Below are 19,100 nucleotides of genomic sequence, written 5' to 3'. Positions count from 1 at the left end.
ATCCCAAAACTTCACACAAGTTTTGTTTCTTGGGTGTCATAATGCAGACAGAAAAGTGCCTTCCAACAGTAGCTAGTTGGACATCAAGTCAGGGTTACTTGTTAGTGATTGGTTATGATCTGCAAGCATAGCTAATCTATGCTACAACATCCTTTTCTTCTTCTCACTCTCCCTACTGCCTACTTGTTTGTTTCACCCATCTTTTTACATTATAAGCTTTGTGGGGAGCAAGGACAGCCATTTACTATATGTCTTTACAGTGCCAAGCATCAGAGGACCTCTCCCCACCCCAAAATGAAAATTGTTGATGCTTCTAGATGCCATCACAATTTATATAAATGAATAAATACCCATACTTGTGTGACACCTAACAAACACTGAAAGTGCCAGCAGCCTCCAATTTGTTCAGTTTTGGTTTATTAACATTTCATACTATGCACATATTCATGGTTATGATCGCCTTTTTCAATCCTTTTAAAGTTTGATTTAAAACAATTATCTTGACACGGTGGATAAGAACACCAATCTGGTTACTCCAGGGGACTGTCTGTGACTCCATGTTCAAGCTGTTACAATGCCAGAGGAGTTTATGCTTGATAACTGGTTGTGAAATCTAAGTGTAGACCTCACAGCCAATTTGAGGTTTTTGTCCCGGTTCCTAACAGTCTGCCCTGAGGTTGATACTCATGTTATTGAGTCACTGCAGGACAATTTGACAGTATTCAAAACAGATTTTCCCTGAGAAGGGGAAAGCAGTTCCACACTGTACTCTTTTCCACAATGGTATGTGTTCACACAACACTATCAGACACTAGAGGTGGGGTGTACTCCTCTCCTGTTAATCTTAGAAAGTTTTACTTTAAAAAATTCAGGAACAATTGCAAAATGCCCATAAAACCCACTGAATTCCACCCAAGTTAGTGAAAGGATGGTGAATTTGTGAATTTTTTCAGCTGGATATTTTCAAACATTTCATGAAACTTCTCTAGGTTTGCCATGGGAAGTTTACAATGTGCACTGTTAATGTTTTGCACTATTCCAGGAGCATTTGCCATCTACTGTATGTTGAGGTTTATTTTCTATAGGTTAACAAAGTTCTAATTACCCCTAAAATAAATGGGCTGTGTAATGTAAATAGGATAATTTTACATAGCAGGAATTAATGTGGGAACTGAAAATAGAAAAACTTTCTTATGCTTAACTTAAAATGGAAAGTAGTTTGGGTCATAATAAAGAGGCATTTTGAGAGTAAACATGCATAGCCAGACGAATTTGTCAGCTGATTTGAAGGACACTCCCTGGGCATTCAAAGCACTCACCTGGGATTTTTTAATAACATGGTTAGCTTTGTTTAACTCAGAACACCTTCTCAAGGAGAGACAAAGATAAAGCCATCAGTCTACAGGTCTTAATAGCCAGCTCTCTTCTCTGTCAGCACCCTTTTTCTATTCTCTTGAAAACAGCTCTCAGTGAAGCACTCAAAGCAATCCTAATTAGCATAAATAACTTGCAAATTCAGTTACAGAAAAGTTAGTTCTTTCACTACTCCCAGGCACATACTTCCAGTTAGGCCCATGCCTATACACTGCTGAACCCATTAACCATTCAACTGCTGAATTAAAATATAAAGCTGGGCAAACCACATTTATAATCAAACCATTTCTAGTTTTAGCAAGTGTAATCCAGTGTGCTGTATGGCATGATTGAAATGAAGTATATTTGGAATTTTCTTCTTATTTTATAGTGCTCATTGAAAGGCCAGTTACATGATATGTCTTAGTATGTGAAGAGACCAAACACTTGCGTTGTTGAAGACTCATTGCTCATTCTGAAAATGTAGACAACTCATATCAAGGATGCATACACCTGTGGAGGTATTCACCCAAACTGACCCTCATGGAACCCTCACTTTGTTTTCAGAAACACAAATGGTCACCCTGAAAAACTTGGAAACACTCTTGCAAAATACAGTCTAATGTTTTCTGGAAAATGTGGAGTTGTATTTACATGTAGAACACTATATAATCTCCCTTGCATTACATTTCACACAAGACCCATAGTATAGTTTATTGATAGGCAATACTAAGTCATAAGTTATATGACATTATTGGAGAATGTTCTAATTGGAGAAATATATCCAGCATAAATCTTTTGTACAGTAACGACTAAGTTGATTTATCATGTATTGATTAGCTGCTTTGATAATTACACTAAATTCAGTAACTACTCACCCATCAGAACTATCGTCAATTCATTTGCAATTAGTATTTTTCTTGGTTATGATCATAACAACACATTCAAAATCTGGCAATGCTTTCAACAGAGGCTCCAAATGTGAACTACAATTGCTTTAGATTTAATAGAAAAGATGGTGCGTGTTATCTGAATCCTAACTAATAATTGTTCCATCCAAATTGTTAACAAGAACTACTACTTCTGGATTTATTACAGTGTAGTTACATTTGATTGTTAGTCTTCATTTTTCCACTTAGAGAAGGCATCTGTAAAACAGAAAACCTTTTTTTTTTTAATTTCCATCCAATTTCTTTACTCTTTTGCTTTCAAACTACTTGAGAATTTTTCCCTTAGCCATATTTTACTTTCTTAATACATTTTAATTTACTTTAGTTGTCTGGGTCTTGTATTGGATATTTGAGATATCACATCCAACTCCACACAACTTCTCACTCCCTACATCAATTACCTTCATTCCACCAACACCTGCCCACAGGCCCAGAGAAGTGGAGACTCTCTTCACAGCTGTAAAGTAGTGATAACAGTCTTTTGGAGTAAAAGTTGGATCTCTCCCATGAAAGTGTGCAACTTCAGCAAATTAATTTGGTTAATTTCCATGTAAATCTGAGGGATTTAATCCTTGTTTCAAGTGTAAAATTCAACAATACCTTACCTATGAAACTGCTGCAGGGGGCTCCATAAATTTGGGTTAAAATAACCTTGTAATTCTGATTAGATTAAATAAGTAATGTATTTGCTTCTGTAATCCAAGTTTTTCTTCTTTAGTGTAAGGAAAGGCCATCTTTAGCGTTTTTATAGGCTCACCAAGAACACGTATTAGCACAGCAGTGTATCTGGCTGCAGCAGAAATACAATTATGCTAATTAGATATGAGTTCCCTGAAGAGTCCTAATAGGATGATTGACCTATATACAGTTTAATCTGCTCCCAAGCTTTCTCTTCAATGTCTTCCAGCTGCACAAGAAATGAAAACGTGTTAAACTGCATTGCTCCCCAATTATATATCAAAGGTACTTCTTTCACTCTGTGTCAAAAGCAATAAATAGTTAGCCTTCTGCTTATCTACAGTACTGCATCAGTGTTCTTAACAAAAACAAATAGCACTAATACAGATCCCGCACATTAAGTAAATTGGGTAATCTTATTTTATTGTTACTACTGCTGCTGTTATTACTACTCCTAATAGGGAAGTTTTTAGAGGTCTGAAGATGAATGATCATACATGGTGAGTGTTAAAAAGACAAAAGGCAGCATTATCAATGATTTTGAAAAAACAGGCAGCTTATCTGTGATTTTGATCTCATGATCTGAATCTGGATGGACCACTTCCATACAAAATGTAGAATATCTTTCAATTAATATTTTCTTCCTTAAAATGTCAGAGCAATAAAATGTTGCTGTTTTGTATATACATTGTCCTGATCCAAGCCCACTGAAGTCACCAGAAATTTATTCATTGGCTTCCACAGGCCCTGGGTCAAGAACGAACATGCTTTCATTAAAAGCCTTATTCTGCTAGAACTTAACGTACTGTTGAAACCAGGTTCTTTCTCAGCTTTGTTAAGCTTCTTCTGCTTAACTTTATAAAACATAGGTTACAACTGATGTTACAAAATTAAGCATACATCTAATTGTTGGAGAAAACTGGTCTGTTTATTCAGGTTAATTTACATCACACTTTAGAAAAGGGAAAATAATAGGAGCCATGAGAAAAGGCAAAGAGGAGCCATCTGTTGGCCTTCCCTTCAGTATTCATTTATTTTATGTAATCTGTATTAATGGGGACACAAGTGGGCAATCAATGAAATGAAGTGGCATCACATTTAAAATAGATAAAACAGAATACCTTTTTGCAACAAATAATTAGCCCATGGCCACAAGATGCTGAGGTAAATAAATCTAAGATTTAAGCAAGGATTAATTTTTTTGTATTTTTAAGGTATCCTCTACACTTACACTAGTTAATACAAAGAGGATACAGTCATCCTACTTCAAGACAAAAGCTGATCATCAGCTGGAGATAACAAGATATTCATCCTTACAGTGTAGTTTCGCTCTATGGGATGTTTATGCATTTTTCTAAAGCACTCATCGCTGTCAAAGAAAAGATACCAAACTAGATGAACCATTGGTCTCCACCAGTATGGCAATTTAATCTTTATAAGAAGCCCATCCCGTGACAATGAGGATAATTAAAAGAAAATAATCATTACTGTGTTTCACACATAGGTGTCCTTGCACACCCACCTCTCAATCCAGAGCGAGAGTGAAAGGGTAGGAAGTCTCTTGTTTCCCTGTTTTATTGCCTCCAAAAACAGGGGGTGGAAGGGGGGAGGAGTACAAAATTACCCTTCAGCCAAGCTTCTGAGAACTGTGTAAGACAACTTTTTTAGTGGATACTTTTAGGAAACATGGAATCTGTCCTAACCTTTGAATTAATATTTTTCATCTCCTATAGCTATTTAGTTTATCTGTAATAAAAGTTATTTGGTGAGTCCTCAAATAACAGAGAAAATTTCACCTCTTTAATTCCCCACCCTCATTTCCATTCTAGTGTGCAGGATTCCTCGAAGGAAAATATTAACACAAAGATTCTCTCCCCCACACACAAACACACCATTTGATATTAAATGCCCCCACATTAAAAAAGAGCTCCCTCCATTAGGGCAGCACAGCACCACCTAACATGTTATTTATTGAAGTGTCTCTTAAAGGTGAACCAAAATGATTTTAAAGACACTGTTTAAAAGCTTGAATTAATGAAAACGTATAGACAATTGATTTGCTAATTTAAAACTAGTTTTTAATAAATCATTTCTTCCTTTGTTTACCAGCAGAAGCTGAGTTCAGAGTTCTAAACCACAGCTGCTGCGGTTGATAAGATCACTAACACCTAATGTAGTTTAATGAACAGATGGGAGGAACACAGATTTGTACACTGCTTCAGGAGGAATACAGAACCCTGATCTTAGCTCCTGGCTAGAACACAACTTTTCAAGTTCACCTTTAAAACACACAGGCTCAATTTTCCTCTCAATTGTACAGGTGTGTATATCAACTGACGGGAGTTCAGTTACTTTAGCTTTATATTGGTATATATAGCTTTATATTGGCTATATAGCTTTAGCAATATAGCTTTAGCTTTATATTGGTGTAACTTCAGTTCATCCTTTAAGAAGTGGAAAATGTTTCCTAAAGGGTTAAGTAGGGTAGTATGTCTAAGATTACAGTGAGAAATAAGGGAACTTATTTTATTGGATCAACTTCTTGTCACATCCAGGTTGTGGGCAGCCATACCTAGCAGTCAGAACTGGAGCCCACAATCACAAGATAGGAGTCAAGAGTCAGCTAGGTTAGGATACCAGGAAATCAGAAGCAGGGGACAAAGTGCAGATCAGAATCACAAGTCAGAGTCAGGCTGGGTCAGGATACCAAGGTGTCAGAGACTGGAGAGAAACTGGAGGTCAAGAACCACAAGCCAGATGCCAGGAGTCAAGCCAAGTCAGGATACCAGTAAATCAAGGCACAAGGCAGGGTGAAGCCCAGCTGTTCAGATAGTTTCCTACTCCTGCTGCTGGTTTAATTATGGCCAGTGGGCCAATCAGCTGCTCTGGGACTCTGCCAATAAGACCTCAGAGGTGCAGCCTCAAACTGGGATTGGGCTTCATGAGTTCTAAGTAAACAATTGTCAGCAGGCTGCCAGGTGAAGGGTTGGAGGAGCATGGCCACTGCTATGAACCCCGAAGACCTGTGGGTCATGATGTTTCATTGGTGGAAGGTACAAGTTTTCGAGCTACACAGAGCTCTTCTTCCACTTACAGACATTGGTCCAATAAAAGATATTACCTCACCTACCCTGTCTCTCTAATATCCTGCAACCAACAGTGCAAACATCATTAGGTTTCGACATCTGTTTTGTTTTACTCAGAAAGGTATAACACACACCATTTGTCACAGACAGTACGATGTGAAGTGTACTCCATAATTCAGTTAGAACCTCACAGACTTCAGATATGCTTTGAAGCTACCACTCATGAAGAGCCTTTCTTTACTATATATATAATATATAAAAATAAGAGATTGTTTATTGTCAGTGGGTGATCAGAGCAGGGAACATGAAGAGAGAAAGTGCAAAATTCTCTCACATTCTAGTAACCTACATTAAAAGAGTCCAATTAATTGTTTTGCAATTTGACCTTTTTAGCTGCATTTACCACAAGCTTTGCCTAAGCTTATGTATCAACTTGTCAATTTCTCGGGTCTGTTTATGTGAGAGTTTTTTTGCAGTAGGTCTTTACCTGACTACTTTGTGAGTGTTTGTTGGTAATTTTACCTTTTAAAATCTTAAAATATCTGATTGGGAACAAGGCTAGGAAGGGAGAAGGAGATATAAATGTTTACTAAGCCACAATGTGTAATATATGGTAGAAATTGAAGAATTATTACACTGAAAACAGAGATAGAAAAACAAATTAGCACACTGCAAAGTTGATGTTATTTAGATAAAGTTGGATGATCATGGAAGTTTCTCAAGGACATTTATGAAAAAAATGTTTTTCCCCTGACATTATTAAGTGCACACTACAGAACCTCTTCACTACAGCATGTGACACAACCCACATGCTGGAGCTCTCTCCAGAGCCTATGATGAGGCTCAGTGTGCATGTAATAAGAAATTAAAGTGTTTCACCTTGATTGAGGTATGTTTTGCTGCAGATAGTCTTTAATCGAGTATGACAAGTTTTTCCCCAATTGCAAGTGCTTTGATTCATGCTTCAAAGATGCTGTGTCAAGTGAGTTTTGTCCTCTCCCATTGAAGTTTGCTGCCAATCCTAGTCAAGCTCTTTTTATTTTATTTATTTAATTTTTAAGATCATGTTATACTTCTGCCTGAGACACCTATGTTTAGAAACAAAGCTTGAAAGGAAGACTTACATTGTGAAAATAGATCTGGTGCACAATAGATAACACACTTCCTGACCTCCTCAGAAAGGTAAAGGAACCAGCTGATGGGTCTGAACACAATAAGTTTATTTTAGCGTTGTGGGGTTTTGTTTGTGTGGTTTTGGTTTTTCTTTTTAAGTTGGCTTTGAGGTAGAGCCTGAATTCAGTTACACAGTGTAGATCTGAATGAGAAGACCAATTTCAACAGTTAAATCTGTACAACTGAGATTGAATCAGTCTAACTGTGCCTTTTTAGAGTGGTAGCCTTGTTAGTCTGTATTAGCAAAAAAACCGAGGAGTACTTGTGGCACCTTAGAGACTAACAAAATTTATTTGGGCATAAACTTTCGTGGGCTAAAACCCACTTCATCGGATGCCTGCAGTGGAAAATACAGTAGGAAGATAATATATACACAGAGAACATGAAAAAATGGGTGTTGCCATACCAACTGTAACGAGACAAATCAATTAATGTGGGCTATTATCAGCAGGAGAAAAAAAAGTTTGTAGTGATAATCAGGATGGCCCATTTCAAACAGTTGACAAGAAGGTGTGAGTAACAGTATGGGAAAAAATTAGCATGGGGAATAGTTTTTATTTCGTGTAATGACCCATCCACTCCCAGTCCGTATTCAAGCCTAATTTAATGGTGTCCAGTTTGGAAATTAATTCCAATTCTGCAGTTTTTCGTTGCAGTCTGTTTTTGAAGTTTTTTTTGTTGGAGAATTGTGACTTTTAGGTCTGAAATTGAGTGACCAGGGAGGTTGAAGTGTTCTCCCACTGGTTTTTGAATGTTATAATTATTGAAGTCTGATTTGTGTCCATTTATTCTTTTGCATAGAGATTGTCCGGTTTGGCCAGTGTATATAGCAGAGGGGCATTGCTGGCACATGTTGGCATATATCATATTGGTAGATGTGCAGGTGATCGAGCCTCTGATGGTGTGGCTGATGTGATCAGGTCCTATGATGGTGTCCCTTGAATAGATATGTGGACACAGTTGGCAATAGGCTTTGTTGCAAGGATAGGTTCCTGGGTTAGTGGTTTTGTCCTGTGGTGTATGGTTGCTGGTGAGTATTTGTTTCAGGTTGGGGGGCTGTCTGTAAGCGAGGACTGGCCTGTCTTCCAAGATCTGTGAGAGTGCAGCATCGTCCTTCAGAATAGATTGTAGATCCTTGATGATGCGCTGGAGAGGTTTTAGTTGGGGGCTGAAGGTGACGGCTAGTGGCTTTTTGTTACTTTCTTTGTTGGGCCTGTCCTGGAGTAGGTGACTTCTGGGTACTCTTCTGGCTCTGTCAATCTGTTTCTTCACTTCAGCAGGTGGGTATTGTAGTTTTAAGAATGCTTGATAGAGATCTTGTAGGTGTTTGTCTCTGAGGGACTAGAGCAAATGCAGTTGTATCTTAGAGCTTGGCTGTAGAAAATGGATCATGTGATGTGGTCTGGATGAAAGCTGGAGTCATGTAGGTAAGTATAGCAGTCAGTAGGTTTCCGGTATAGGGTGGTGTTTATCTGACCATTGCTTATTAGCACTGTAGTGTCCAGGAAGTGGATCTCTTGTGTGGACTGGTCCAGGCTGAGGTTGATGGTGGGATGGAAATTGTTGAAATCATGGTGGAATTCCTCAAGGGCTTCTTTTCCATGGGTGCAGATGATGAAGATGTCATCAATGTAGCACAAGTAGAGTAGGGGCATTAGGGGATGAGAGCTGAGGAAGCGTTGTTCTAAGTCAGCTGTAAAAATGTTGGCATACTGTGGGGCCATGCGGGTACCCATAGCAGTGCCACTGACTTGAAGGTATACATTGTCCCAAAATGTGAAATGGTTGTGGGTGAGGACAAAGTCAGAAAGTTCAGCCATCAGGTTTGCCGTGACATTATCGGGGATACTATTGCTGACAGCTTGTAGTCCATCTTTGTGTGGAATGTTGCTATAGAGGGCTTCTACATTCATAGTGGCCAGGGTGGTGTTTTCTGGAAGATCACCAATAGATTGTAGTTTCCTCAGGAAGTCATTGGTGTCTCGAAGATAGCTAGGAGTGATGGTAGTGTAGGGACTGAGGAGAGAGTCTACATAGCCAGACAATCCTGCTGTCAGGGTGCCAATGCCTGAGATGATGGGGCATCCAGGATTTCCAGGTTTATGGATCTTGGGTAGCAGATAGAATACCCTTGGTCGGGGTTCTAGGGGTGTGTCTATGCAGATTTGTTCCTGTGCTTTTTCAGGGAGTTTCTTGAGCAAATGGTGTAGCTTCTTTTGGTAACCCTCAGTGGGATCAGAGGGTAATGGCCTGTAAAATGTGGTGTTAGAGAGGTGCCTAGTAGCCTCTCGTTCATATTCCAACCTATTCATGATGACAACAGCACCTCCTTTGTCAGCATTTTTGATTATGAAGTCAGAGTTGTTCCTGAGGCTGTGGATGGCCTTGTGTTCTGCACGACTGAGGTTATGGGGCAAGTGATGCTGCTTTTCCACAATTTCAGCCCTTGCAAGTCGACGGAAGCACTCTATATAGAAGTCCAGTCTGTTGTTTCGACCTTCAGGAGGAGTCCATGCAGAAACTTTCTTTTTGTATTATTGGTAGGGAGGTTTCTGTGGATTAGTTTGCTGTTCAGAGGTGTGTTGGAAATATTCCTTGAGTTGGAGACGTCGAAAGTAGGATTCCAGGTCTCCACAGACTGTATCATGTTCGTGGGGGTGGAGGGGCAGAAGGAGAGGCCCTGAGATAGGACAGACACCAATTTTTTCGTGTTCTCTGTGTATATATATATATCTTCCGACTGTATTTTCCACTGCATGCATAAGCCCACAAAAGCCTATGCCCAAATAAATTTGTTAGTCTCTAAGGTGCCACAAGTACTCCTCGGGTTTTTTGTGCCTTTTTAGTTATATATTAGTCAGTCTGTTTTCTTTTTTTGGACACATAATGAGAGTCTGTCATGGGTCCATAGGTACAAACATGACTAGATACTGGCAGTCAGCAACAAAATAGTGACATTTACCATTCCCCCCCTCAATTGCTTGTCTTTTCCCTTATTTTATTATAATCAGATTGATTGTAATGAAAGTTATTTTCTGCTATGGCTCTGAAAGAGGCAAAGAAAATGTTTTTTTGGGTTGTACCATGGTATCCTCAAAATCCTGGTGAGCATATTTGTTTTGAACACCAGACGGTTTGATGCATCTGAGCTGCCTTCGTGTCTTTGACTGATTTGAATACCTCTTGCTATGAGGAAATTGATACTGATTTTGCAGTTAAAGTTGACTGGATTCAGTCATAATTATATGCTTCTAAAGGAGAAGGTTATGTGATCCAGAGTTTCATCCAGTGTCACTCTCCCAGGTACTGGAGATATTGGGGGAACTGCGATCATCAACTTGTGCGCCAGTCCCATGCTCTTCCTGCCTGGTGAAGGGTTGCAAGGAAGACCTGTGTCTCTTGCTGGTAGAGATTACCAACACCTCCTTAAAAGGAGAGAGATCACGCTTCCTGCTCCACTTAAAGCAGCATGTGTGTGTCTAAACTTTTACATAGCAACATCTGCGAGCAACACCTTCTATTTTCTCCAGTTGGCTAGGAGACGCCATCCCATCCTGGTGGACAGTGACCTGGCCTCAGTTATTCACACCTTCATCACACCTTAGCTGGATTACAGCAATGCAGTACACCTGGGCACAAAGCCTTCAGAGTTTAGGAAACTCCAATTAGTAGAGAATACAGCAGCACAACTCCTCAGCAACACGGGAAAGCACATCAAACCTGTCCTCCACACTGGCTTCCCATAGAATTTCAAATTAAGTTTATATCCCCAGCCATGATCTTCAAGATGCTCCATGGCCTGGAGCCAGGATATCTAAAAGACCTCCTAAAGCTCTGTGAAGAAGACTGGTTGACAATTTTGCTGCACTAGTACTGTGGAACTCTCTACAACAATGGCAAAGATAAACTGTGGGAGAAACAGAACTTTCGTAGGGACTAGACCAAGACTGTGAAGTAAACTCACCTAGGAACTAAGGACCATCACAATCCTCACCACCTTCCACTTCAAGAACAAGGTGAATTTCTTCAACCTTGACTGCTATTAAAAATAGACAGCAAGTTGTATGAACTAGGAAAATGCAATTGCCCCTTTCTACAGAGTAGAGAAGACTTTGAGGCTTAGAGTGGTTACATGATGTCACCATGATCATATCACACTGCACATCAGTGTCAGAACTGCTGGTGGAACCCAAGTCACCTGTCTGCTATGCCCATGACTAATCCAACAGACCACAGTGCCTCCCAGTCAAATCAAAACCTTCTTGGAAACTCAGATTCTAATAATATAAAATGGGGAGAACACCAATCTACCTACATGGAACAGTGGATATCCTGGCCCCCATTCCACTCTCCATGAGACTCGAGTAAATCTGGAGTCAATGGAGTTTCATTGATTTTAACACAGTGTAACCAAGAACAGAAACTGGACCCTTAAATCCTGCCTATTTTTGGATTTCACTTACAGTAAGAATAGTTGACCTCATTTTGCAGATTAAGTAATTCAAATACATAAAGTTATAAGTAAATTATCACAGAGATACTACAACCTACTATGTACGGCACGAGTCTTGGAGATAGAGGGCCCAAGTTCTAATAGTGGGTGTGATGCTAACTTGAGTGTGACCTTGCACAAGCCCTACCCTTCGAGAATCTGTTTCCCTATCTGTGAACTATGGTTACCAACTTCATAACTAAACAATGTTCATAAAGTGATAAACAATGTGATAAACAATTGATAAAGTGATAAACAATATAAAAGAAGTAAAAAATGTTAGGGTCAGCAAGTAGCAGGAAGAGACTTTGCAAAACCCTAGCACCCAGTCCTGTGTTTATTCCACTAACCCATATAACTTTTGGGGAATAGGCATTGGAGAAATTATATAATATCCTTGTCACCATTGGTCCCACTTGCCTGTCATTCCCTTGACTTTAGGTTTTCCTCACTCTCTAACCATGAAAATACAATATCACTGTTTCTTTGGGTAGGGCCTCCAGTGTCCGTACCTTTGTTTACATGCCTTAGCAGTTTCTCTGCTGCTACTGTGATGCCACAAGTTAGTTTTCTTGTCCTCGGAGGTGATCTCATGGCACGTATCCCCAAAATAGTCTAATTAGAAAAAAATATATCTAAATTAAAACTAGGCTCATTCAAGTTAAAAATCCATGAAAATTTAAATAAAATAAAAGTTAATCAGCATTCTTATGCAAAGCTCCATTTGAGAATAAAATCTTACAATTACTTCCACTGGTTGAAGCAAAAGCACATTTACATCCTAGTCTTTGTGTTCAATTGTGTCTAACCTTTGGCTGACATGTTCTTGGTCTCTGTTAGCATCTCAGGGCTTGTACGACACAACCCTCTCTCAGTGAAGTTCCCCTCTCCAGCTTATATTGTATTTTACTCAGTTTGCCTGAAGTGTTAAAAGTCCTCCTTACTGCCTAGTTAAACATTCTTGTACAGTGAGCCTTGAGATGGATACACGGCTCTCCACTATAAATTTCACTTTACCTGATATTTAAATCATATTATTTCCCTAAAGCAGTGGTTCCCAAACTCATTCCGCCGCTTGTATAGGGAAAGCCTCTGGCGTGCCGGGCTGGTTTGTTTACCTGCTGCGTCCGCAGGTTCAGCGGATCGCAGCTCCCAGTAGCTGCGGTTTGCTGCTCCAGGCCAATGGGAGCTGCTGAAAGCGGCGCAGGCCGAGGGACATACTGGCTGTCACTTCCAGCAGCTCCCATTGGCCTGGCACAGCGAACTGCAGCCCCTGGGAGCCGCGATTGGCCAAACCTGTGGACGCAGCTGGTAAACAAACCAGCCCGGCCTGCCAGGGGCTTTCCCTGCACAAGCGGCAGAACAAGTTTGGGAACCACTGCCCTAAAGTGGGGGACAATCCTTCTACCAAACTGCTTTTAGTAGAAATGAGATGATCAAGTTTATTTGTCCATTTGTCATAAGGGAGTGGAGAATACTCGAACAATTTCCTCTCAGCATTCCTTCCCCAGAGACTAGTGACTACTTGCAGAGGGCCCAGATACTTCTGTCTCTGCATAAGGGACATTAACATTTATATAGCTTTTCTTATTCCAATCTTACGTGCTAGTTTTTCAGAGTAGTTTATCTGATTATTTATACACACAATGAAGCCCCAACTATTTATCCATATCCAATCTGATTCCTCTCAGACAATACTTTCTCCAACATACTCCTTTAAAGAAAAAGTGTTCTGCTTCATACTTGTTGAAAACTTGCTGGTGTAAATTGGTGTGTGAAAGCAGCCTTGTGTATGTTCACAGACCTGCCTGGATTTCATGAAGAATCAACATTTTGGCATATGGAAAACCACAAGACAAAAGGGCTAAAAAAGCTTCACGTGGACATTGGAATCAAATCCTTTTCTCATGTGTCCCTGGTCTTTCTTAAGCTACAGTGATCCAAAGGTGATACAGTCAGGAAACAATGGGTGAAGCAATTTAAAAGAGCACTAAAACACAAAGACAAACTCCTCACTGGATTCTTTCGTAGAAGCACATAAAACAGACTTACATAAATGTAATGTATTCAAATTAACGTGAGGTTTTTTAATACATTGGTGGCATAGTAATCAATATCACTCCTAATTACTTTTAATTAATTAATTAATCACTACATTTTAACAGCTTCTTCTCTTCTCTTCTCTACTGAAAAGGTTCTACCTATAACCCACTTGCTCAGAATGAGAAATGTTTGTAATAGGAATGAAGGCTGAGAAAACAGATCGCAATCAGGTGTAAACGTTTTTAAATGGGGATATACAGAGGAAAGCGTCAGTCAGGCTTATCTCAGGGAACAGTCACTTGACAGGGCAGATTTATTAACTCATCATTTTACTTCATTAAGATGATTTTCTGTCCCATTACTTTTCAGACATTCACCTCCCCCCCATACATAGTAAGGACGTAATTTTAAAATATTGTCACTTATTAGCTGTAGACCATCTTCTGAAAGGACACTTTACACATACAAATTGAAAGAATCAAAATTCAGCTTGAGGATAGCATGGTGCTAAATCGCAAGCCTCTAAGATCCAGTGAGGTACATATTTGAATGTTGCCTCACCTGCTGGTACCGCATAGTGAAAGACAAAACAACTCTCCAGCAGGAGCATAAGAGAAGACCAGATGCATGCATGACAGGGAGGTTGGCTGGCACAATGCATCCCCCCCCTCCTTTGCCACTGGCTTTGTAAAAGGGAGTGGGGACAACTGATTGGCTACTGGGTGCCCCTCCTTGCACATTTAAGCTATGCCCAGGCTTTGCAAAAAGTATTGTATTCTCTGGTTAGCTGCAGTTGTTATTCAGCCATACCTGGAGATAGAACGCATGTGGATAGAAGCATAGGAACAGACACAGCCTATGGATTTGTTTAGGTTCCCAAACCCAGTTACGCCAGGACAACGGAGAATCAAGATGGCTTTGTACACCCAGGAGATGTGGTGCCCGGAGGGAATGTGGGAGCCCTGGAACCCCCCGTTCCTGTTTGCAGGGAGTGCATACCAATGGAGGGCGTCTCCATAGTTCCCCAACCTGTAGGCACAGCCCACTGAAGGAGCAGGAGCCCTGCTCGGGGGAGAGGTGTTTGATGCAGCTTGTTTCCAGAGCTGCAAAACATTGGGGAAACTGTGGGGCTGGGCAGCATGCTGCCGCTATCTATGGGAGATGGGGACAAAAGGCATGTAGGGCTGCTGCTGCTGCCGCCACAGGAGCATGGGAGGCCCGCTGCCTGGACCAGTTGTAGTGCTGCTTCCAGTGCCCTGGTCGTGGGGGTGGGGGATACAGGGAGCTTATGCTGCTTGTGTGGAAGCAGGCACCTCAGGCCCAGAACTGTTCAAGCTATGGCTTGCAAGATGTTGGGTCCCCTCCCCGCCCACCTGCAGCTCTTGCGGGGAAGCTACCAGGGCCAATGTGGCAGTGGAGATACTGTGGAACAACATCAAGTCCTGCTCAGAACACCCTCGCTCACTAGGGGGAGCATCTGGGGCATTGGGGAATCTGGGGCTGCTGGCTTTGCAGCAGCTCCACTCCTCTGCAGCTACAGTGGGGATAATAATCTGAGAGCTGAAACCCTTGATAGCCTGGGATATTACAGAGCAGCCATACTCCTTGATGCTCTTCCCTTACCTACCTCACCTCAGTCTTGACTGGGTGCAAACTTTAGCCAGTTGCTCTTTTAGGTGCTGGTTTCTGCTCTCTCAGAAAACTGGGAGATGATGCTATTTACAAGTGATATAAAGAAAACAGAGCTGGATGGTGTCTGTTTACTGCTAGCACTTCAGCCCTTGTTGTCTGACCAACTCACACAATGACTCTCCAGAGATAAGTAGTATGGAAAAAAGGATTGAGCTCTGGGGGATTCCACAGATGAGAACTGTAGAGGTCGGGGAACTGTTGCCCACAAGCAGAACGGAACCTTTCTATTAATTTTTGCAGCCTCCTGAATTGAGGTCTGGAGTGCTTGGTGATATCAAAACCTTCAGAGAGGTCCAGCAGGATGACAATGGGTGTCCTTTGTCAATGGTCAGCAGTGTGTTATGTAATCTGAATGCTCAAATGTGGTTTTTAGTCTTTGTATTACTTTAAACATGGTTAAGTGTCTCCTGTAAAAATGAGGTGCGAAGCTGAAGATACATAATTAAATTAATATCTGTTTGGTAATACAGCTTATCTAATTGGTATTACATATCCGTCAGACTAAGAATGGGCCAACAAAATCTAATTAGCTATTTAAACTCATTTATGTGCCACATTTAATCTTGTGCTTGTCACATTTAAATTTGTTTAAACCTTAATAATATTCAAGATCATGCACTTGTATTAAAGACAACATGTGTTGGAGCCATAATGAATATTTTAATCTCAGCAATTCATTATTGTTCTAACAACTCTTTTTATTTATATAGGTGAGTCATTTATCTTTCCCATAAGATTTATGAGACAGTTCGATTAAAAGTAGTGAAAGCCACGATCTAATAATTTATTTTGCATTTATTCTCAGGTTGTTAATTCAGCAATATTTTTTCCACTGAGCCATCCTAATTTGAATAAAGAAAACTAATCCACCTGAAAACAAGTGTTTTACTTGATACACATGCAAATATTTAATTTGCATTTCTGATAAAAACCCAAACTATTTACTAGTATAGATTAAATTTGTAAATTATAGAATAACTTGGAAAGAACTCCCAGAAGCTTTTTGAAGAACCTCTACAAACATTCTACTAAGGGCTTTGTGACAGATACAAAGGTGATATGTAATGATGTTGTGAATATGGAGATTTTATGAACATTGTAGTTGACCAGATCAGTGAAGGGACGATATTGTATAGTGCATAATTAGAATTACTTGTGATGTCTACATCAATTTAAATTATATGGGGGGTAGTGAAATATTGATTAAATGCCTACAATGCTCCAATTCCATGGGAACTGTGCATACGGATGGCACAGAACATGGGGCAAGCTGATAGCTTCAGGGATCCTGTCTCCAATCGGTTGCAGTTTCTTTTTGCCAAAGCTGGGAGTTATCAGATCCAAGAGCTATAAACAGTTAAGAATTGGTTTAACTCCTGTGAAGGGGGACAAGTTACCAAAAGCTGTCAGTGAGTTTTGACTGAAAGACCAGCTGACAATTAACTGAGGCTCTGCAAGCATCTGTAGGCTGTTAGGCCTACCAGGATTTCCAAGGGGAAGATGGTTAGACACCTGAGAAGCTAGACATGCACATAGTCTATTTTATTGGATTTAGATACAGGTTCTTTAAAGGTATTTATCAAAGTAAATAACACTTAGTTTAAGGAGGCAATCTGGTCACTGATTATCACTGTCACTGCCCCAGAGGGAAAAGATTCGCTGTGGCTGGACACAAGTCAGACCTACTGAAGCGATCACGGTTGATACACAAGGGACTGCAACTAAAGGCTGGGTCTGAGACTCGGAACAATTGTATGATCCCACCACAAGAGACAGGAGACAGCCTGAGGACGGAGTGGGAAGTCGGGTCCAAGGTTCAGTTAGTCTGATAGCTGGGACAGGCTCAATTCTTTCTGCAGCAGTCAATGGTAACAGTGAGAGCTGGATGACTACTGAACCACCAAGCCAGGCAAGTTACACTAATTTGTCACTTACACCTGTTTTAGTACATCAGTAAATTAACATAATTCACACCACCTTTTATGTCATGGCTCAACTGGCCACACTTCCATGGGAGCTGGATATGCTTATTCGACAGAAACTTGAACAAGGGGCCAGATTCTTCACGGCCTTATATATTGTATAGTTATTTACACTTGTGCAAAGTGGGTGTGAAATGGTAACAAACCAGAATACCAATGACTACACTAGGGTAAGTCCATGTCCAGGTCAAGTCTCCCACATAGTGCTGAACATTAGTGACAGACCACTTGACTAGGCTGGTATCTTCATTGACACAATTCTGATAGGCATGGGAAGAGCAGTCACATAATATTCTCATCTGTGGATATGACTACTTAGCTCTTAATCTTGACCATGCAGCCAAAGAGGAGTCTTGAAAACTTTGTCTCCTCTTGTCCATCTATGTGCAATAGCAGATTTGTAACACAAATAGCAGTGCACACATGGTATTAATACTGAGCATAAGACTTACCGAAGAGTAATCAGTCCCTGGATTCAGTGTACAGCTAGTGCATTTTGCAATGTCTCCATTTTTGTTTATATCCTTTTATTTATATAAAGGAGACAGTTTGAATATTTTTTCTTGAAAAAAGATTATTAGTTGTATGTATATATAGTCCAGAAATCCAGAAATAAAATTAATAACCAGGGATAGTTAGCACTAATGTAAACTGCCTAACAAAAGACACTTGCTGATTCCTTAGACAGCCTCTGCAGTGGGACGAAGTTTAATTCCACAAAACAAGTCAAGCTTGAAATCAAGTATGCAATTAGCCTACTATATAGAGTCACACAAACATACAAACAAATTCTGCCTAAGGATCTTCAGGGTGCCCATCACAAAAATATCTGGGAGCCAACTACAATTAAAAGAAATATCAGTTTATATCTAAAAATGGACCTTTTTCTCCATTCCTCCCATGGTTAGGTCGTTCTGGAGGAAGATTTTTTCAGGAAGAAATTCAATCAATATTTATATTCAAATGTTCATATCATATACAAGTGTGTAGATAAATACTTATTGATGTACATTTTCAGTAAGTAGTAATTAAAGTAATATAGGTACTACACTAATTAAAATCACGGTGAGTAGAAGATTGTTAAATTAGATGCATCCTATTACAGGCCTCCAAGAAAAGAAAGCTAAAAAGTAGTTCAAGGATAGAAACTAATAAAGAGAAAATGCAGTCAATCTGTCCAGAAAAAACGAAAAATAAATAATCACAGAGATCAAGTCTAGGTGACCATGAAGTTAATAATAGTTAACTTTAACAACTGGTAAAGCTATTTGTTTTCACATTAGACATTTTTTAAAAAAAATAAAAAATTACCTAAAACACATTGAAAAAAGTCAACTTTGTTTTCCTAAACTTAGTTTTTTGCACATCTGCACTTTGATGTTGTCCAGAATCAAACACAGCACAAAAGAGCAGCATCTTATGGCTTAGTTTCAACAATAATCAATTTATTATGCACGTGTATAAGAAGCTCTGCTGGGATTTTTCAAAGGTGTCTAACTGAGTTGTTGCCTAACTCCTTTGAATTTCAGTGGGAATTGGGCCCTAAAGTCATTAGAGTCCTTTGAAAGTTCTACACATAAGTTTTGCCCAAATGTCTATGGTATTCTGATTCTGAGAGAGAGATTAAAATACCACAATACTGATATGCATA

The sequence above is a fragment of the Caretta caretta genome, chromosome 9 (assembly GCF_965140235.1).
Source record: "Caretta caretta isolate rCarCar2 chromosome 9, rCarCar1.hap1, whole genome shotgun sequence".
NCBI lineage: Eukaryota > Metazoa > Chordata > Testudines > Cheloniidae > Caretta > Caretta caretta.
The sequence above is the reverse complement of the archived record's forward strand: the minus strand, read 5'-3'. Positions refer to the sequence as shown.